At 48.5% G+C, this 21,757-nt stretch overlaps 1 protein-coding gene across 2 annotated transcripts in view; it reads left to right on the top strand.

Annotated features, from left to right (window-relative positions):
• The first annotated feature begins 13,556 nt into the window (after positions 1–13,556).
• ZC3H7A (zinc finger CCCH-type containing 7A) overlaps positions 13,557–21,757 on the top strand; it is a 48,845-nt gene continuing 40,644 nt past the window's right edge. The window contains exon 1 of one of the 2 annotated variants that reach the window (XM_033236474.1): positions 13,557–13,713. The gene's annotated coding sequence lies outside the window, so the exon portion shown is untranslated. The remainder of the gene's footprint in view (positions 13,714–21,757) is intronic. The other variant, XM_033236475.1, reaches the window with a different exon arrangement.

The raw sequence follows: 21,757 nt of genomic DNA on the forward strand, positions 1-21,757 counted from the left end.
TCGTCCAATTCTTTGTTCAAACGTCAAGAACCTGGACACCCTCCACTGGTGACAGTGTGACACAGTTCTGGTCAATGAGTCAGGTCCAGGTTTTATGGAAATGTTTGTAAGAGCAAGGCTTTGTGTAAGTTGCTGAGAAAATACCACCTAAGCCTGGAACTGCTGGCAGTTACATTGCCCCAAGGGGTGGGTCTGCCTGAGAATGGAAAGCAGAACTGACAGAAGGAGAGTGCGTGCCTAAGTTTCTGATGATACTGACACGAATTTTACCTGGACAATTAAGTTCTGTGAGCTCATAAATTTCCTTTTTTCCCCTTAGCCTTTTTATTTTATTTTTTATTTATTTATTTTTTTGAGACGGAGTCTTACTCTGTTGCCCAGGCTGGAGTGCAGTGGCGTGATCTCTGCTCACTGCAAGCTCCGCCTCCCAGGTTCACGCCATTCTCCTGCCTCAGCCTCCTGAGTAGCTGGGACTACAGGCGCCCACCACCACGCCCGGATAATTTTTTGTATTTTTTTAAGTAGAGATGGAGTTTCACCATGTTAGCCAGGATGGTCTTGATCTCCTGACTTTGTGATCCGCCCACCTCGACCTCACGCTGGGATTACAGGCGTGAGCCACCGCACCCGGTCCCCTTAGCCTTTTTAAATTAGGGTTCACTACTTAACAGTCTCTTAAAACTAACAAATTCTGGCCGGGCGCGGTGGCTCAAGCCTGTAATCCCAGCACTTTGGGAGGCCGAGACGGGCGGATCACGAGGTCAGGAGATCGAGACCATCCTGGCTAACACGGTGAAACCCCGTCTCTACTAAAATATACAAAAAACTAGCCGGGCGAGGTGGCAGGCGCCTGTAGTCCCAGCTACTTGGGAGGCTGAGGCAGGAGAATGGCGTGAACCCGGGAGGCGCAGCTTGCAGTGAGCTGAGATCCGGCCACTGCACTCCAGCCTGGGCGACAGAGCGAGACTCCGTCTCAAAAAAAAAAAAACAACGAAGAAATTATTTTTTCTTTGTTTTGAGACGGAGTGTTGCTCTGTCGCCCAGGCTGGAGTACAGTGGTACCATCTCAGCTCACCGCAACCTCTGCTTTCTTGGTTCGATTGATTCTCCTGCCTCAGCCTCCCTGGTAGCTGGGATTACAGGTGCCTGCCACCATGCTCGGCTAATTTTTTGTATTTTTAGTAGAGACAGTGTTTCACCATGTTGGGTGGGCTGGTCTCCAACTCCTGACCTCAGGTGACCCACCGGCCTCAGCCTCCCAAACTGCTGGGATTACAGGCGTGAGCTACCACGCCCAGCCAAAAAATTCTTGACATATACACTCATAAATCCTTGAAAGAAAATACCAATGAAGTGCTGAAAGGGAACTGGCACCCAAAGGGAATTTGAATCACTAAGACTTGGGCAAGATTTTAGTGGTTAGATTTGATCTATAATATTCTAGTTTGAATCTGGTTAGAGCAAGTTTATTGCTAGATTTTGACACCCTCCAGCAAAAAAGGTGCCAAACCACTGTCATACATTTTGTGGATAAATTAGCATATTTTATTATTATTATTTTTTTCTTTTTTTTGAGACGGAGTCTTGCTCTGTTGCCCAGGCTGGAGCGCAGTGGCCGGATCTCAGCTCACTGCAAGCTCCGCCTCCTGGGTTTACGCCATTCTCCTGCCTCAGCCTCCCGAGTAGCTGGGACTACAGGCGCCCGCCATCTCGCCTGGCTAGGTTTTTGTATTTTTTAGTAGAGACGGGGTTTCACAGTGTTAGCCAGGATGGTCTCGATCTCCTGACCTCGTGATCCACCCGTCTCGGCCTCCCAAAGTGCTGGGATTACAGGCTTGAGCCACCGCGCCCGGCCTATTATCTTTTTTTGAGACAGTCTTGCTCTGTTGCCCAAGCTGGGATGCAGTGGCGTGATCTCGGCTCACTGCAACCTCCACCTCCCGGGTTTAAGCGATTCTCCTGCCTCAGCCTCCTCAGTAGCTGGGATTACAGGCACACAATACCACACTTGGCTAATTTTTGTATTTTTAGTAGAGACGGGGTTTCACCATCTTGGCCAGGCTGGTCTTGAACTCCTGACCTCGTGATCCACCCACCTCAGCCTCCCAAAGTGCTGGGATTACAGGCATGAGCCACCGTGCCTGGTGCTAAGTACATTTTATAACAGCTTTGCAGAAGGGAAAGTGGCTTTGGATGTGTTCTTGGAAATATTTGTGTGGTTACTGAACTGAGGACTTACGCTTTTTTTATGTTTATGGTTTCTGTGAATTTCCTAATATGCCTTGGCTCCCTGCCGAATGATATAAAAATCTGAGTAAAATGTATGATCCTTGAACATGTTTTAAAAAAAAGAAAGCAGTTGCTGGCCGGGCGCGGTGGCTCATTCCTGTAATCCCAGCACTTTGGGAGGCCGAGAAAGGCAGATCACGAGGTCAGGAGATCAAGACCATCCTGGCTAACACAGTGAAACCCCATCTCTACTAAAAATACAAAAGATTAGCCGGACACGGTGGTGGGTGCCTGTAGTCCCAGCTACTCGGGAGGCTGAGGCAGGAGAATGGCGTGAACCTGGGAGGCAGAGCTTGTAGTGAGCCGAGATCAGGCCGCTGCACTCCAGCCTGGGCGACAGAGCAAGACTCCGCCTCAAAAAAAAAAAGAGAGAAAGAAAGAAAAAAAGCAGTTGCATAATATTGTTGGTTACTTGAATTAAAGGGGCTCGACAGCAGCTCCCTTTGAGGTGATTCTTATCTTCTAATCTGCGGTGTCAGTGGGGAGTGATCTTCTGATTTTAAGGTTTTAAGTTGTTTCTCACTTGCACATCCTGACATTTTTACATGTTGAATGACAAAGGTCCTGGACCCTGTATCCCAGCATATCAGGTTCCCTTAATCTGTGTTTTTTGCTCCTTTCTATTCTATAATTCATTTCCCAAATCCACATCTTGGGGAATCCTGAAAGAGCATGTTTAATTTTTTTTAATTTAATTTAATTTTTTTTTTTTTTTGAGACACAGTTTTGCTCTTGTTGCCCGGGCTGAAGTACAGAGGCGTGATCTTGGCTCACTGTGACCTCTGCCTCCTGGGTTCAAGTGATTCTCCTGTGTCAGCCTCCCAAGTAGCTGGGATTACAGGCATGTGCCACCATGCCTGGCTAAATTTGTATTTTCAGTAGAGACAGGTTTTCACCATGTTGGTCAGGCTGGTCTCGAACTATTGACCTCAGGTGATACGCCCGCCTCAGCCTCCCAAAGTGTTGGGATTACAGGCATGAGCCACTGCACCTGGCCTCACCGTAATTATTCAACAGAAATGTGATATTAAACTTTGCATGGTACACATTAAGATTCTATCACAGATTTCCAGGAGTACTGACAATACTCAATGCACGTGGTCAGAGTATCCCAGGGCAATTTGGCAAACATGGAGCACATTTTGAGTATTAAATGTTTCTTCTCTAAATGTTTTCCTAAATGTTTCTTTCATATTTTGAGTGCTAGAAATTGGAAGCTACTTCTTTTCTCGTACAGGTCTGTAATATTTGCCAACAGGTCATTTTTGTTATCTGTTCTTATTTGAGGTGGGTCCTGTGGTCAGCTCATTTCAGTAGGTAACATGGTGATAATGGCCCCTAGATGGTGGGTTTTATCTCCTAAGCTCCATTTTTAAGGCAGAGACTCTTGACCATTTTTCCACCTCAGTGCACTTGAGGGATTTGTGACCCTCCATCCTGCCCCTCAGGAACAGTTTTTTCCAAGGCAGTCACTCCCAGGGTGGACTGGGGAGCATGCTTCACAATCTCTGGGGATGGGATATGTGCATGTGCAAGTATCCCTTCCCACCCCAAAGATGACTGCTGGAAAGATTACTCCATCATGGAAAGTATAATAACTGCTATGCTGGGCACGGTGGCTCACACCTGTAATCCCAGCACTTCAGGAGGCCGAGGTAGGCAGATTGCTTAAGCCCAGGAGTTCGAGACCAGCCTGGGCAACGTGGTAAAACCCTGTCTCTACCAAAAAATACAGAAATTAGGCAGGTGTGGTGGTGTGCATGCCTGTAGTCCCAGCTACTCGGAAGGCTGAGGTGGGAGGACTCCTTGAGCTCCGGGAGGCTGAGGTTACAGTGAGCTGTGATCTTGCCACTGAACTCTAGGTAAGAAAAAAAAAAAGGATCTGCTGTTTATTGAACAGTCTCTGTGCCAGGTGGTTTATATATGTTATTTAATCATCACTGTGCCAGGAGGATCGTTATCCACATTTAAAGATGAACTCAAGGCTCTGAAAGAATGGGTAAGGAGGACTTGCGTCCATGCTTCCCAGACTCCAAAGCTTCCACAATTGCGCTCCCAACTTGTAGCATCTTAAAGTTCACCTTGTATTTATTTGGGAAAGCTTAAATGAGTCAATATATTTATCACAATACAAAGTACCTTTTTCCTTCGGGGGGAACTTTGTGTGTGTGTGTGTGTGTGTGTGTGTGTATATGTGTTTTGTGTGTGTATATATATATGTACTTTTTTTTTTTTTTGAGATGTAGTCTTGCTCTGTCACTTAGGCTGGAGTGCAGTGGCACAATCTTGGCTCACTGCAACCTCCGCCTTCTGGGTTCAAGCAATTCTCCTGCCTCAGCCTCCAAGTAGCTGGGACTACAGACATCCATCACCATGCTCAGCTAATTTTTGTATTTTTAGTAGAGATAGGGTTTCACCATGTTGGCCAGACTGGTCTTGAACACTTGACCTCAAGTGATCCGCCCACCTCAGCCTCCTAAATGGCTGGGATTATAGGCGTGAGACACCACGCCTGGCCAGTGAATATATTTTTAAAAAGCAGATACTTTTATTATGTGTGCACGCCAGCTTCTGCTGAGAATCTCAGATAACTTTGTACAGAAAGCCGAACTACTATTGCTCTTGCTGCTTAGATGTAGAAGCTGGTATTCAGAGACCTCATGGGCCAAGGAGAAGTAACTCCCAATTTTTTGGATAAGTGCTAGGAGTTGGGTTATTTTACTGAGACACTTGATTTGGTGCCTAGCTGAAAGGAAAACCAAGGCATCCTGAACTAATCCTATATACTGACTCCTAATACAGCTGAGAACGGGTACAACATGCAGAGGGGTGGAGGATTCAAGGCAAGCAAGAAGGCTGAAATTGCAAACTAATATGCTTCAGAAAAGCCAAAAGCATAGGAAAGAACAGCCCTTGCTTGCTTTCTTTTTCTTTTCTTTTCTTTTTATTTCTTTTTTTAATTAAAAAGGCTGTGGCACGAGGCTGTAGTCCCAGCTACTTGGGAGGCTGAGGTGGGAGGATTGCTTGAGCCCAGGAGATTGAGGCTGCAGTGAGCTGTGGTTGTGCCACTGCACTCCAGCCTGGGTAACAGAGAGAGGCCCTGTCTTAAAAAAAAAAAAAAAAAAAAAGGCCGGGCGCGGTGGCTCAAGCCTATAATCCCAGCACTTTGGGAGGCCGAGACGGGCGGATCACAAGGTCAGGAGATCAAGACCATCCTGGCTAACATGGTGAAACACTGTCTCTACTAAAAAATACAAAAAACTAGCCGGGCGAGGTGGCAGGCGCCTGTAGTCCCAGCTACTCGGGAGGCTGAGGCAGGAGAATGGCGTAAACCCGGGAGGCGGAGCTTGCAGTGAGCTGAGATCCGGCCACTGCACTCCAGCCTGGGCGACAAAGCGAGACTCCGTCTCAAAAAAAAAAAAAAAAAGAAGAAAAAAAGAAAAAAAGACCAGGTGTCTGGTCATAACTTTGTCTTCCATTTTTTTTGCCCCCTCCCCTCAAAAATATATATATTATATATACACAAATATATATATATAAAAAATATATATATATATTTTTTTGAGACAAAGTCTTGCTGTGTCACCCAGGCTGGAATACAGTGGGTAGATGTGAGCACACTGCAAGCTCTGCCTCCTGGGTTCAAACAATTCTTTCACCTCAGCCTCCTAAGTAGTTGGTATTACAGGTGCTCACTACCACGTCCGGCTAATTTTTGTATTTTTGGTAGAGATGCCGTTTCACCATGTTTCCCACGCTGGTCTCGAACCTCTGACCTCAAGTGATTCACCTGCCTCAGCCTTCCAAAGCGCTGGGATTACAGGTGTGAGCCACCCCGCCTAGCCCCATCTGTATTTTTTATGGCATTCACTACAGTATCTGGTGACTACATCATAACTCCCATTAATGAATCTAGAAGGGCTGTCCTAAGATCTATCTATATCTTTTTTTTTTTTTTTGAGACAGAGTCTTGCTCTGTTGCCCATGCTGGAGTGCAGTGGCATGATCTGGGCTCACTGCAAGCTCCGCCTCCCGGGTTCACGCCATTCTCCTGCCTCAGCCTCCCAAGCGGCTGGGACTACAGGCGCCCGCCACCTCGCCCGGCTAGTTTTTTGTATTTTTTTAGTGGAGACGGGGTTTCACCGTGTTAGCCAGGATAGTCTCGATCTCCTGACCTCGTGATCCGCCCGTCTCGGCCTCCCAAAGTGCTGGGATTACAGGCGTGAGCCACCGCGCCCAGCCAGATCGATCTATATCTTACTCGGTTTTTAAGACAGATATTGCAAGTGGGTGGCCCATGGGCTCAGTGCTGCCTACGGACATGGCTTATTTGTATTATATAGTGTTTCTTTTCTCTAGTTAATTCGCTTTTCAAAATAGGGTGATTTGTTGTAATAAAATCCCAATTTCTAGCTAATCTTGAAATATGCCTGGTGTTTCTGGTAAAGCTGCATTTGTAGACCACATGGCAAGAACAGAGAGGGCTGGGAAGCAGTTCTTACCTCAGCTAGAGTGGGCAGGGTGTTCATGAGTCTACCCAGTTCCGGTGACCCCTGAGCAGGCTCCTATTGGACCCCTACAGGAATGACTCTGCAACTCCTTTTGTATGACTTGGTTTTCCCACCATCTCCTTCACTTAATTAAAAAATTATTATTTGAGATAGAGTCTCACTCTGTCGCCCAGGCTGGAGTACAATGGCACAACCTCAGCTCACTGCAACCTCCACCTTCCGAGTTCAAGTGATTCTGCCTCATCCTCCTGTGTAGCTAGGATTACAGGTGTGCGCCACCATGCCTGGCTAATTTTTGTATTTTTAGTAGAGATGAGGTTTTGCCATGTTGGCCAGGCTGGTCTCAAACTCCTGACCTCAGGTGATCTGCCTACCTCAGCCTCCTAAAGTGCTGGGATTATAGGTATGAGCCACCATGCCTGGCCAAAATTAAATTTTCCAAAAGCAAAGCAAAACAAAAAAACCCTGCTCCTTGCAGAGCAGGGCTACCTCACAAGCAGTGTGCCCAGAATAGCCTGTCACCATATCCTTTATGGTATCTTCATAGCATTCATTGATAACCACCCTACTTCTCAATCTGGCATCTATATCAGTGTCTTTAAGTATTGTTGCTTCTACATCTCCCCCTTCCCCCCGCCTTTTTTGTTTGTAGAGACGTCTCCTCATGGCACCCAAAGTAGTTTCAAACTTCTGCCTCAGTCTCCCAAAGTGCTGGGATGACAGGTGGAGCCACTGTGCTCGGCTTCTGCCCACCCCCACTTTTTCTTTAAACATAATACCTAGCATCCTCTAACATACTCTATGATTTACTTATATTGTTTGTTGTCTGTTTCACTCTCTCCTAGAATGTAAACTTCATGAGGATAGTGATCTTTGTTCTGTACTGACACATCCCATGAATTTAGAATAGTATCTGGCACGGAGTAAGTGCTCTGTAAACATTTCGGGAGAGAATGAAGAGGTCACTCCTAGGTGGCTCCACAGAGTCCTCTGCCTACCCTGGCCACCCCTGGAATCAGTGATGCACAGAGCCTTTCTCCTCAACCTGACTGTAGGTTGGTTGAGGGCAGGAATCCTGTCTTATCCAACTTTGTACCCTCAGGTGCCTTGCACAAGGCATGGAGCACATAATAGGTCCTTTGAGAGTGTACCTGTCAGTGCAATATCCAATGAAGAAACTGAAAATTTCTCTCACTAGAGGGGAAGCCTCAGGAATGACTCCATCTATTTCCCTTAGCACAATAGCGCCCGTGCTACCAGGGGTGGGGGAATAGGGAGTGTCATCAGCTCAACAAGGGCTGGAGATGGGGATCCCAGGAAGAAGGCCCACCCATACACAGATGTCCTTTACTTTGCTCTCTGTGATAGGCAGACTTATGGTTCCCCAAAGATGTCCACATGCTAACACCAGTAACCTTCTGCCTAGCAAAAGGGAGTCTGCTGTTTGATTAAATTACAATCTCGATATGACGAGACCATCTTGGGTTATCCAGGTGGACCCAATGCAATCACAAGAGCTTTTTTTTTTTTTTTTTTTTGAGATGGAGTCTCAGTCTGTCGCCCAGGCTGGAGTGCAGTGGCATGAGCGCACATGCCACAACACCTGGCTAATTTTTGTATTTTTGGTACAACATGCGTCCGTCATGTTGGCCAGGCAGGTCTCGAACTCCTGGCCTCAAGTGATCTGCCCACCTCGGCCTCCCAAAGTGCTGGGATTACAGGCGTGAGCCACCGCATCAGGCTTTTTTCTTTTCTTTTCTTTTTTTTTTTTTGAGACGGAGTCTCGCTCTGTCGCCCAGGCTGGAGTGCAGTGGCTGGATCTCAGCTCACTGCAAGCTCTGCCTCCGGGTTCACGCCATTCTCCTGCCTCAGCCTCCCGAGTAGCTGGGACTACAGGCGCCCGCTACCTCGCTGGCTAGTTTTTTGTATTTTTAGTAGAGACGGGGTTTCACCGTGTTAGCCAGGATGGTCTCGATCTCTGACCTCGTGATCTGCCCGTCTCGCCTCCCAAAGTGCTGGGATTACAGGATGAGCCACTGCGCCGGCCGGCTTTTTTTTTCTTTACATGCACCACTGCATTAGGATATCTCCTACTCGCGCTTCTTTTTTTTTTTTTTTTTTTTTTTTTGAGGCGGAGTCCGCTCTGTCCCAGGACTGGAGTGCAGTGGCCAGATCTCAGCTCACTGCAAGCTCCGCCTCCCGGGTTTACGCCATTCTCCTGCCTCAGCCTCCGAGTAGCTGGGACTACAGGCGCCCACCTCGCCAGCTCCCCAGCTAGTTTTTTTTTTTTTGTATTTTTAGTAGAGACGGGGTTTCACCATGTTAGCCAGGATGGTTTCGATCTCCTGACCTCGTATCCGCCCGTCTCGGCCTCCCAAAGTGCTGGGATTACAGGCTTGAGCCACCGCACCCGGCCTACTCGAGCTTCTAATCAGATCTTAGCCTCGGGCTTGCTTGAGACATCCACTCCAGAATTTTTATTTTATTTTATTTTTTGAGACAGAGTCTCACTCTGTCGCCCAGGCTGGCGTGCAATGGCCTGGTCTCGGCTAACTACAACCTCCACCTCCCAGGTTCAAGCGATTCTCCTGCCTCAGGCTCCTGAGTGGCTAGGATTACAGGTGCGCACGCCCGACTAATTTTTGTATTTTTAGTAGAGATGGGATTTCATCATGTTGGTCGGGCTGATCTTGAACTCCTGACCTTGTGATCTGCCTGCTTAGGCTTCCCAAAGTGCTGGGTTACAGGAGTGAGCCACCGCACCGGGCCCACTCCAGAAGTTTTTTTTTTTTTTTTTTTGAGATGGAGTCTCGCTCTGTCACCCAGGCTGGAGTGTGTGGCCAGATCTCAGCTCACTGCAAGCTCCGCCTCCGGGTTCACGCCATTCTCCTGCCTCAGCCTCCCGGGTAGCTGGGACTACAGGCGCCGCCACCTCGCCCGAGTAGTTTTTTTAGTTTTTGTTGTTGTTTTTAGTAGAGACGGGGGTTCACCGTGTTAGCCAGGATGGTCTCGATCTCCTGACCTCGTGATCCGCCCGTCTCGGCCTCCAAAGTGCGGGATTACAGGCTTGAGCCACCGCGCCCAGCTCCAGAAGTATTTAAGGGGTGGTACCTACTATCGAGAGGCTGAGAATATAGGATAGAAGAAACCAGTTGGGCCAGGCGTGGTGGCTCATGCCTGTAATCCCAATACTTTGGGAGGCTGAGGCGGGCGGATCACCTGAGGTCAGGTAAGACCAGCCTGACCACACAGAGAAACTCTATGCTAAAAATACAAAAATCAGCCAGGCATGGTGGCGCACACCTGTAATCCAAGCTATTTGGGAGGCTGAAGCAGGAGAATCGCTTGAACCCGGGAGGCGGAGGTTGCAGTGAGCCAAGATTGCATCATTGCACTCCACCCAGGGCAACAAGAGCAGAACTCTGTCTCAACAAGCAAAAAAATAAAAAACAAAAAATAAAAGCAGGGTCTCTGCCCTCCTGTAGGGTCGGAGGCAGACCACAAACATGCACCCAAATGCCTGAGACAGGAACAGCACTGGGTGGTCACAGGAGGATGGAAAAACCCAAACAACAGCTAAAACAGGAACTAGGCAAAGAAACCACAGGGTAACAGAAAACCCAAGGGAGAGAAGACGGCCAAAACTCTGGTCAGGGTGACATGTGCATGCTTCTTCCAGCAAACCCAAATAAGGGAGAAAGGGGGCAGTAATTAAGGTGGAGGTCCCTGAAATCCCCTCCTTTTCCCAAATGCCTAATGATAATTCCATCCTGTAACTAGAAGAACCACCCATAAAATTAGAAAGCCAAACTCCGTTGTGCAGGACTCATTCTCACTGGAATGCCTGCACTTCTCTCTTAAACGTGTATGTTCACTTCACAATAAAGCTTCTTGCAGCTGGGTACAGTGTCTTACATCTGCAATTCCAGCACTTTGGGAGGTCACGGTGGGAAGACTGCTTGAGCCCAGAAGTTTGGGACCAGCCTGGGCAACATGGCAAAACCCTCTCTACAAAAAAAAAAAAAAAAAAAAAAAAAAAATTATTCAGTGTGGTGGTGCATGCCTGTAGTCCCAGCTACTCAGGAGGCTGAGGTGGGGGGATCACCTGAGCCTGGGAGATCAAGACTGCAGTGAGCCATGATTGCGCCTCTGTACTCCAGCCTGGGTGACGAAGATCCTGTCTCAAAAAAACAAAAACAACAAAAAACAAAAAAAACCATCTTGCCCTTTGCGTCATTCAACTCATTCTTGAATTCTTTCTCTCCATGGTGTCAAGAACCTGGAAACTGGCTGGGGCTGGGGTCTCATCAGTATCCAGAGATCTCCTGAGCCTTCTGGCAACAGGACTAGATGAGGTCATTTCAGATCATGATGACTGCTTGGAAGATAGGGGGCTGTGTTAGTGAGCAACTTTTAGATGGGCTGTCAGTGAAGGCCTCTCCAAGAAGAGGCTGTTGGAGCTGAGGCCTGAATGATGAGCAGCCTCTGGTCACGAGAATAATCCACCCCTTTCTTTTTCTTACTCTGTTTTGAGATGGAGTCTCGCTGTGTCACCCAGGCTGGAGTACAGTGGTGTGATCTCGGCTAACTACAACCTCCGCCTCCCAGGTTCAAGCGATTCTCCTGCCTCAGCCTCCCCAGTAGCTGGGATTACAGGCACCTACCACCATGCCCGGCTAATTTTTGTATTTTTAGTAGAGACAGGGTTTCACCATGTTGGCCAGGCTGGTCTTGAACTTCCGACCTTGTGATCTCCCTGCCTCGGCCTCCCAAAGTGCTGGGATTACAGATGTGAGCCACTGCGCCCAGGATAATCTACCCCTTTCTTAGAGGAGCTTCCCTAAAACCATAGCCCATCAGCTCTCCAATATTTGTTGCAGCACTTACCTGGTGTTACGGACTGAAACGCTCCCCGCTCCCCACATCCCCACTCCACAGTCCATACGTTGAAGCTCTAACACTAACATGACTATTTGAATAGGGACTTTTAGGCAGTCATTAGGGTTAAATGAAGTCAGAGGGTCCCTATTTTTTTTTTTTTTTTTAAGACAGAATCTCTCTCTTCCCCAGGCTGGAGTGCAATGGTGCGATCTCAGCTCACTGCAACCTCCAACTCCCAAGTTCAAGCGATTCTTCTGGCTCAGCCTCCCAGTAGCTGGGATTACAGGTACACGCCACCATGCCTGGCTAATTTTTTTGTATTTTAGAAGAGACGGGGTTTCATTGTGTTGCCCAGGCTGGTCTCTAACTCCTGAGCTCAGGCAATCCATCTGCCTTGGCTTCCCAAAGTGCTACAATTACAGGCGTGAGCCACCGCGCCTAGCCTAACATGACTATTTGAATAGGCCCTTTTAGGCAGTCAGTGCGGTTAAATGAAGTCATAGGGTGGGGCCCTAATCTAGTAAAACTGTTGTTCCTGTAAGAAAAAGGAAGACACACCAGGGATTCCTGCTCAGAGAGAAAAGGTCACATGAGGACACAGTGAGAACGCAGCTGTTTGCAAGCCAGGGAGAGAGGCCTCACCAGAAGCCAGCCTTTAGGCTTGTAGCCTCTAAAATTGTGAGAAAATAAATTCCTGTTGTCTAAGCTGCCTGGTCTGGGGTATTTTGTCATGGCAGCCTGAACTAATACTCGGGTTTGTAAATCTACCTCACCCAGACCCCTGGAAGAGCTACTGTAGCTAGTGTCCCCACTTCCCCTCTTGTCCCTCCTACAGACCAATCTCTGCCCAGTAGCTGGAGAGAACTTTCTAAAATACGAGATCTTGGAACTCCCAATTCAGACTCAATGACCCCCATCCACACAAAACTCCAAATTCCACAGGGCGGGCCCTCTGTGTCACAGATCTTTCTTCCCTCTGGCACACATCAGCCATGCAGGCCTTTCCTGTTATCCAGACACCGAGCTCCAGCTTCAGGGCTTTTGCTTTCATTTCCCCTCTACCTGGGGCACACTTCCCCATGGCTGCAAGGCTGTCACCTCCTCAGAGCCTTTCCCAAAACCTCCTGTCACACCCTCCTGCTTGAATTTCTTTGGTCTTCACCGTCCAAAATGGTCTTATTTGGGCGCTTGTCGGCCCAGATTTCCGCCCTCCATCCCATGGGGCAGGGACCCTGCCTCGCCCACTGCTGAGCTGAGCGTTTTACAAGAAGCTGTGCCGTAGCGGGGCACCTGGCCGTAATACGCATGTGGAAGAGGCGGCATTTGCGCTGGGCCCTAAGGACAGGGATCCAGGCCTTCCAAGAGCCGGCAGATGGAGCTGGAAGGAGGCTGTCTTTGGATCCCCGGCTGCCGTGGGGCTCCGCGCCTCCGTTCCTCATCTGTAGGGATGAGGACAATCACGGTTGTTCTGAGGATGCGGCGTTCCTCTTCGCAGAGCCCGGCGTCCCGGATGAGGACTCGCCAAGCTAGGCAGGCTCCAGGGTCGGCTTCCCGATGCCGACTCCAGCTCCTCTCCCCGCTGGACGCTGTTCTACCTCCTCGCGCTTCTGATCAGGCCGCAGCCCGGGCGAGGCCCCAGAACACCCAGGTGCTGGTTAATCCGTCTTGAGTCCGAGCGCGTCCAGTGCGCAACGTGGCCTTCCCATTGGCTCCCCCGGTGGGCCGCGCTTCGACGCCGGGGCTCCGGATTGAACGGCGCGCCCAGGTCCCTGCCCCCAGTCAGACGTGGCGCCACCGCCCCCAGCCCGTAGCTCCGGCGCAGCCAATGGCGGCGTCTCCCGGGCGGCAAGTGCGGCCTCCCGCCGCCAGAGGGCGCCGCCGCGGGCGCAGCCAAGCCGCCGCAGCCGCCGCTAACCGAGGGAGAGCTGCGAGCGCGCACCCGGGCCTCGCCGCCACCGCCGCCACCGCCGCCCGCCTGCTGCCGCCCGCCTCCGCCTGCCTTCCGCCGCCGGCCGGCGCGTCGTCCCCACAGGTAGGGGTAGGGGGGCGCCGCCGGGGTGAAGGAAGCGCGCGCCCGCGCGCGCGCCGCCGCCTCGTGCTCGCGCGCGGCCGTTAACGGACGGCGGGCGGGACGGGGGAGGGGCGGCGGGGTCCGGGGCCCGCAGACCCGAGAGGACCCTGAGAGGAGCGGGGCCGGGGCCCGTGCGCGCGGAGGGACGGGTGGGCGCGCCGTCCCCTTCCCCCACCGAGAATAACGTGACCCACTTCTGCCTGCCGTTCCTCGGCAAAATGTCTGTTTTGGTGATTTCACTAAAAAAAAACCATTTGTCTTCGTTATTTCTGCCTGCTCTGGTGATCGCCGGGACCCCGAGTCAGCGTCTTGGGCTTGGGGGCGGGAAGGATGCCGGCGGAGAGCTTGGCGCATTAAATTGGGGCTCATCCCTCTTTTTTACCCCCTCTTCTTTTTTTATTTTTTCGCGCGGGGTGCAGCCCTGGGCCGGGCGGGGAGAGGCCTTGGGGTCCGCGGAGGCGGGGGCGCCGCCCGGGAGGACCGGGACCGGGACCTGTCAGTTCCCATCAGCGGGGCTTCCGGTCAGGCCTGGGCAGCGCAGGGGTGGGGCTGCCTGAGGCCCGGCCGGGGCCTCCGAGGTCGCGCCTGCGTGGGGACTGGGTGGATGTGCCCGGAGTTGGGGATTTTCCTGTTCCCACCTGTCTAGGGATGAAAAGGAGTTGCCTGTGTTCGGTATTGAACCACGAAGGACCTTGCCATGCCCAGTACGGTGGCCACTGACCCCCGGCCGCTTGGGACGATGGAGCCCACGAAATGGGGCCAGTTTGAGTTGTGGTCCCAGCTGTGAAACGTACATCTGATTTTAAAGACTTAGGATGAGAAAGAACGTAAAGATGGTCATTGGTAATCTCTTATACTTAAATGCATGTTGAGATGGTCATGTTTGGGACAAATTGGATTAACGAAAATCTATCATTAAAATTAATCTTGGCAGGATGCAGTGGCTCATGCTTGTCATCCCAAAACTTTGGGAGGCTGAGGCAGGCGGATCGTTTGATTGCAAGGAGTTCAAGACCAGCCTGCGTTAACTTAGTGAGGCCCCTGTCTCTACAAAAAATACAAAAAATTAACCGGGCGTGGTGGCGCACGCCTGTAGTCAGCTACTCCGGAGGCTAAGGTGGGAGAATCTGCTACTCGGAGGCTTGGGTGGGAGAATCCCTTGAGCCCAGGAGATTGAGGCTTCGGTGAGCCGAGATTGTGCCAGTGCGCTCCAGCCTGGGTGATAGAGCGAGACACTGTCTCAAAACAAGAAAACAAAAGTTAATCTCACTGCTTTTCTTTTTCCCTTTTTTAGTGTGGCTATTTGGATATTTAAAATGACATGTATGGGCCGGGCGGGGTGACTCATGTCTGTAATCCCAGTACTTTGGGAGGATGAGGTGGGTGCAGCACCTGAGGTGAGGAATTCGAGACCAGCCTGGCCAACATGGTGAAACCCGTCTCTAGTAAAAATACAAAAATAAGCCAGGCGTGGTGGCAGTCGCCTGTAATCCCATCTACTGGGGAGGCTCAGGCAGGAGAATCGCTTGAACCGGGAGACAGAGGTTGCAGTGAGCAGAGATTGCACCATTGCACTCCTCCCCGGGCAACAGATCGAGACTCCCTCTGCACATACATACATACATACAATGACATGTATGCCTCATTTTGTGTATTTTATATAGTATTTTGACTGGACAGCGCTCAACTGGGGCATCTGAAAGTGTGGTGGCCCTGAGAACACATGTCTATCTGCTTATCTTTCCTGCTTCTCTGATGGCGTGTGGCCTCCTTCCCTTAAGGCTCTCAAAAGAATCCACTGCCTCTTCCTTCTCATCCTGAGCCAAACTGTTGAACTGAATTGCACAATGGGGTCTTGTCCTAATCTGCAGAATAATTCAGGTTAATGGACAGTATTTTCCTTGTTGAAAAATGTTCCCTATCTGCTGTATGCTGGAGGCTACAAATAGTTATATGAGGTTTGGCTCATAATGAGATCATGAGTTATTGAGGCTGAATATTATCAATATTTGTGTGTGTGTCTTTGCGTGTGTGTGTGTTTATTCTGCAAAGAGCCCATTGATTTTCTGCCATCCAAATGAAGTGGAGAATTCTTGCCTTCATGTTACTGTGAATTTTAGTTGTGGGTTTTACACAGACCTACACCCTCTTCCTTTCCCATTCCCCAGGTTCTGTCAGTTTTTGCAAATAAGAATGGTGATTTGTCAGCTACATTGTTCCACAATTCTTAATTCTGACTGATTTTAAAACCTGCCAATTGGGGTGGATTAAATTGTCAATGTAAGTGGAAAGGAATCAATTATAGAAATTCTCAATTCTAGGGATGGTGAGAGTGACTGTTAGAAAGTTTTGAGCATTTCAGTAAAGGAAGAAAGAAACAAAAGATGTCTGTATCCTGTTGCCACAGATACCTTAGAAAGTGCTTTCTAGAGACAGTATGATGTGAGCAAACTTTTGTCTTCTAGATAATGTCTTGAAGTGTTTTGTTTTGCTTTTTTTTTTTTTTTTTAGTGAAAATATTTTTCTCCAGAATCCTTATGAAAATTAAAGTGAGGTGTTGGCAAATCAAGAAGAAATTTTAGATAATTTTTAAGGAGGAAATATTAAAGTATTAATCCGGAAGTTTAAAAGGTACTGCTAGTGATAACATGCTTTAGTTTACATGTACACAGAAGACATATTAAATGAGGTGATTTTCGTTTATGTGAAGCAACACGGTTACTTTTTCACAAATAGAAAGTGGGAAGCTTTGTGTTTTCTGAAAAGGCCCAAATTTGGAGCAGGACATTAATCTGGCACAGTTGGTAAGAAGGTGAGTGTGTATTGGGATTAGGTGTCAGCACTTACTTGGTTGGGAAGATTTCCTTGGCTGGCGGTCTTGGGCACATCGTGGTGGTATGAGTGTCCCCAGGCAAATCATTTATCATGAAGATTTTACATGAAATATTCCTGTTGAGTTCTTCCATACAGAGGTCATAGATAAGATGAGAAGTTCCTGGAAACCACCACTTAGCAGAGCTTGGGTGCAGAGGGAGGCTCTTTGCCAGCGGAGCCTCTTGACAGACATTGTATCTCACAAAATCTGAAATCTGACAGCAATTTCAAAGCGAATAGTTACTGTCAGGGGGAAGAACTCCAGCCAAAATGTAACATTACCTTCCAGCCAAAATGTAACATTACCTTCCTGCTGTTGTTTGGCATACCATCTCTCATGAAGTTTTCCTTTTCAGTAAAAGGGAGAAACTGTTTCATAAAGTATCCAGTAGGAGCTTCAACATCTTTAATGTCTTATCACCTGGGTTTGCAGCCTTCTGAGGCTTGCATTGCACCCCAGGTGCTTTTGTAAGTGTTGCAAGAGCCGGTTAATATACTATTGCCAAGCAAGGATGACAATAAGGATACTTTAACTACTTTGTAGTTACTGTTTTTAAAGCTATTAATATTACATAGAGAGGCTTCAGTCTGAGGATAGAATTGAATATGGACTGGTAAGTATCATTTTTCCTCCCCCCAACTCCCTTTTTTTTGAGACAGGATCTTGCTCTGACACCCAGGCTGGAGTATAGTGGCATAGTCATAGTTTGCTGTGACCTCAAACTCCTGGCCTCAAGCAATCCTTCTACCTCAGTCTCCCGAGTAGCTGGCACTACAGGTGTACACCACCATGCCCATTTAATTTTTAAAAGTTTTTTTGTAGAGATGGGTTCTCCTGTGTTGCCCAGGCTGGTCTCAAACTCCTGGCCTGAAGTGATCCTCCCACCTCTGCCTCCCAAAGTGCTGAGATTACAGGCAGGAGCCACTGCACCCAGCCTGTAATTTTTCACTTGAAATGTAGTGATACCTTTTTAGGCAAAAGTACATATGCTGTGCTAGGTGACCTCTGCACTGCATTCAGTTTTTGATCCTGTGTTAGCACGTCTTGTAAGGCTGTTTTAATATTATTTGTGTTTAAATACATTATGTTCTGGGTGGAGCATATCCCCTTGAAAGATTTTCCCTGGAGTGATATCCTGACTCCTGGCCTGCTGCATTCCTGTGAAAGCCCTCTGCTTCGTCACTTTGTCTGAGTTGCGTTAAGTGATGTCTGTTGAGCATATCTTTTTTGTTTTGTTTTGTTTTGTTTTGAGACGGAGTCTCGCTCTGTCGCCCAGGCTGGAGTGTAGTGGCCGGATCTCAGCTCACTGCAAGCTCCGCCTCCCGGGTTTACGCCATTCTCTCGCCTCAGCCTCCCGAGTAGCTGAGACTACAGGCGCCCGCCATCTCGCCCGGCTAATTTTTTGTATTTTTTTAGTAGAGACGGGGTTTCACCATGTTAGCCAGGATGACCTTGATATCCTGACCTCGTGATCCGCCCGTCTCGGCCTCCCAAAGTGCTGGGATTACAGGCTTGAGCCACCGCGCCCGGCCGAGCATATCTTTTTGTGTGCACGTGCGTACACGCATGCATGTGTTTCTTTCATTTCTCCTGAATGGCTTTAAAGTGTCCACCTGTTCATCAGAGCCATTTGTCTTTCAGAGCCCAGCCCAGGGTCACCCTAGACAGGTGCTCACTCCCCTCCAGGCGTCATTGGCACGTAATGTGCAGAAGAGCCAGGTGGATAGGCACTCAGGCTTGGAGCCAGGCTGTCTGCCTTTGAAATCGAGCCCTGCTACTTCCTAGCTGTAATCCTGGGCCAGTTGCGTCACTTATCTGTATTTCAGTTTCTTTATAGTACCTGTCACTTAAGGTTAGCAGGAGGATTAAATGACTTAATACGTATAAAGCATGTAGAACAGTGCTTGGCATCCAGTAAGAGCTACTATTTCTGTCTCAGTATGTTGCAGTCACTTTTCCCTTACCTTGATGTCTTCTGTTAATGAGAGCTAGTTTCTAAAGTTACCATGTAAGGTCAAAAACTCCTGGATGTGGATATATTTGTCTAGTTACCAACATTGTACTAGACTTTGTGATAATAAGTTTAAGCTACCAGGCACTGAGTAAATAGTAAGGGAATTCTGAAGATCCAGGATACCTTGAGATCTTACATAACTTCAAGATGAGTAACAAATTTTAAATCGGCTGATCCCAGAGAGATGATATTCCAGTTTGTAAGAGTTCAGTTAATTTAATGAAATTCCTATTTAATTGAGTTGCTTGCTTTAAAATGAACTGTTCAAAGTGTCTCTCCTTGGGCCAGGCATGGGTCACGCCTGTAATCCCAATACTTTGGGAGGCTAAGGTGGGTGGATTGCTTGAGCCCAGAAGTTTGAGACCAGCCTGGGCAATACAGTGAGACTCTGTCTCTACAAAAAATACAACAATTATTCAGGTATAGTGGCATGTGCTTGTAGTCCAAGCTACTTGGGAGGCTGAGTTGGGAGGATTGAGCTCTGGAGGTCGAGGCTGCAGTGAGCTGTGATTATGCCACTGCACTGCAACCTGGGCAACATAGGGAGACACTGTCTCAAAGACAAAACAAAAAACAAAGTGCCTTCTTTCCTGGAATTCTTTTTTATTTAGGAGGAGAGGGGATCAGTGAAACTTGTCATTGTATACCTTGAGGAGTTGCTTATGGTTTCAGGTTTTTTTCAATTGCTGTCTCCAGCCAGTTCCCACTATATTAATTCACTTCCCACCTTGTTTGTTCCCCCAAAGGGTTGGAGGCCGAGCCCACCATAGCCAGCTCTGTTTGCAGGCAGTCATTTCCTCCCGGGCACCCTCCTTCACACTTGGTTTTTTTTTTTTTTTGAAGCGAAGTCTTGCTGTCTTGCCCAGGCTGGAGTGCAGTGGCCCAATCTCGGCTCATTGCAAGCTCCGCCTCCCGGGTTCATGTCATTCTCCTGCCTCAGTCTCCCGAGTAGCTGGGACCACAGGTGCCTGCCACCACGCCTGGCTAATTTTTTGTATTTTTAGTAGAGACGGGGTTTCACTGTGTTAGCCAGGATGGTCTCGATCTCTTGACTTCATGATCCGCCCGCCTGGGCCTCCCAGAGTGCTGGGATTACAGGCATGAGCCACCGGTCCCGCCCGGCCCACGCTTGCTTCTTGTGAACGGTTTTACCAGCTTCTATCTCCCGGGTCTCTGAACTTTGTATGAGGCATCCTCTTTACACTGGGCCGCTTACTTCATTCTTTCGTTCAAGTATTTGTTGAGCTGCACCCAGATGTTGTTCTTACAATGAAGGCTAAGAAGTACCAGGTACCTGCTGAAGTGAATAAGAAGGGTGAGACTGGGGTGAGGCAGCAGTTTAGGGTGGCAAGGGAAGGTCCCTAACGGTGTTATTTAAGCCCACTTTTGCATGGATGAAAAGGAGCCAGCTCTGTGGAGAGCTGGGAAGTGTATTTTGGGCAGAGGGAGCAACAAACACAGTGACTTAGAAGCATGGAGTGCCTGACTTGTTCTGGGAGCTCTTAAAAGGTCAGTGTGACAGGAGCCTCATGTGTGAAGCTGGGGGAGGGAGGAGCTGCATGGCTTGAGGAAGGGGGGTCTGCTAGGTCACCCTACGGAGGCAAGGTTTCATCCAGCGTCCCGAGCAACCGCTGAAGGGTCTTAAGTAGAGTGCAAGAATTAGGGTGTGTTTGTGTGTTTTAAAATTTATTTTAGAGACAGGGTCTTGCTCTAGTATACCCAGGCTGGAGCGCAGTGGTGTGATTATAGCTTGCTGAGCCTTGAACGCCTGGGCTTAAGTGATCTTCCTCCCTCAGCCTCTGAGTAGCTGAGACTACATACAAGAAGGTGCTCCAAGTCTGGGCTGATGTTTATTTTTATTTTTTACTTATTTTATTTATTTATTTTTGCGGCAGAATGTCTCTCTGTGACCCAGACTGGAGTGCAATGGCGTGATCTTGGCTCACTGCACCCTCTACCTCCTGGGTTCAAGGGATTCTCATGCCTCAGCCTCCGGAGTAGCTGGGATTACAGGCGCTTGCCACCGTGCCCAGCTAATTTTTGTATTTTTAGTAGAGACGGGGTTTCGCTGTGTTGGCCAGGCTGATCTTGAACTCTTGACCTCAGGTGATCCACCTGCCTTGGCCTCCGGAAGTGTTGGGATTACAGGCGTGAGCCACCGCGCCTGGCCCCTACATCACTCTTTGTAGTAAAATGGTGGGGTAGATTTAAAAAATGCTTCAAGATGAAACATGTACTAGAAGAAAATATGAGAGGAGTGAGTATTTTATAATCTCAGAGTGGGGAAAGTATTTCTGAGTATGTCAGAATCTAGGAGCCATAAAAGGAAATACTGATAAATTCAGCTACTTAAAAAAAAAAAAATTTTAAAAAAAGGCTGGGCGCGATGGCTCACCCCTGTAATCCCAACACTTTGAGAGGCCGAGGTGGGAAGATCACCTGAGGTCAGGAGTTCAAGACCAGCCTGACCAACATGGAGAAACCCCATCTCTACTAAACATACAACATTAGTTGGGCGTTTTGGCGCACGCCTGTAATCGCAGCTACTCGGGAGGCTGAGGCAGAAGAATCGCTTGAACCTGGGAGGTGGAGGTTGCAATGAGCCGAGATCGTGCCATTGCACTCCAACCTGGGCAGTAACAGTGAAACTCTGTCTCAGAAAACAACAACAACAGTGAAAAACTTTTGCTGTCAAAAATAACCAAAGTCAAAAGATTGACATCAAATTGGAAAAAACACCAACATCAGAAAGGACTATTTTCCTCAACATATAAAGAGCTTCCATAAATAAGTAAAGCTCAGCCTGGAAGAAAAATGAGCAGAGGATATGAGCAAACAATTAACAGACAAGGAAGTACAGATGATTCTTGAATCTGAAAGGATGCTCAGCCTTGATAATGAGATTAAAACAAACCAGCCTCATCACATTGCCAAGCTGTTTCTCACTTTTTTGGTTAACAAGGATTCACACATTTGGTAATGCCTGAATGAAGCAGTGAACCAGGAATCCTGTGCATTGTTGGTGGGAGTGTTGCTCAGTGTATTGTGGCAATAGCTGGCAAAATAAATACACATGCCCTTTATCCTTTAGAAATTTTTTTTTTTTTTTTTTCTGA

This window comes from Trachypithecus francoisi, unplaced genomic scaffold (genome assembly GCF_009764315.1).
Source record: "Trachypithecus francoisi isolate TF-2019V2 unplaced genomic scaffold, Tfra_2.0 Lachesis_group15, whole genome shotgun sequence".
Taxonomy (NCBI): Eukaryota; Metazoa; Chordata; class Mammalia; order Primates; family Cercopithecidae; genus Trachypithecus; species Trachypithecus francoisi.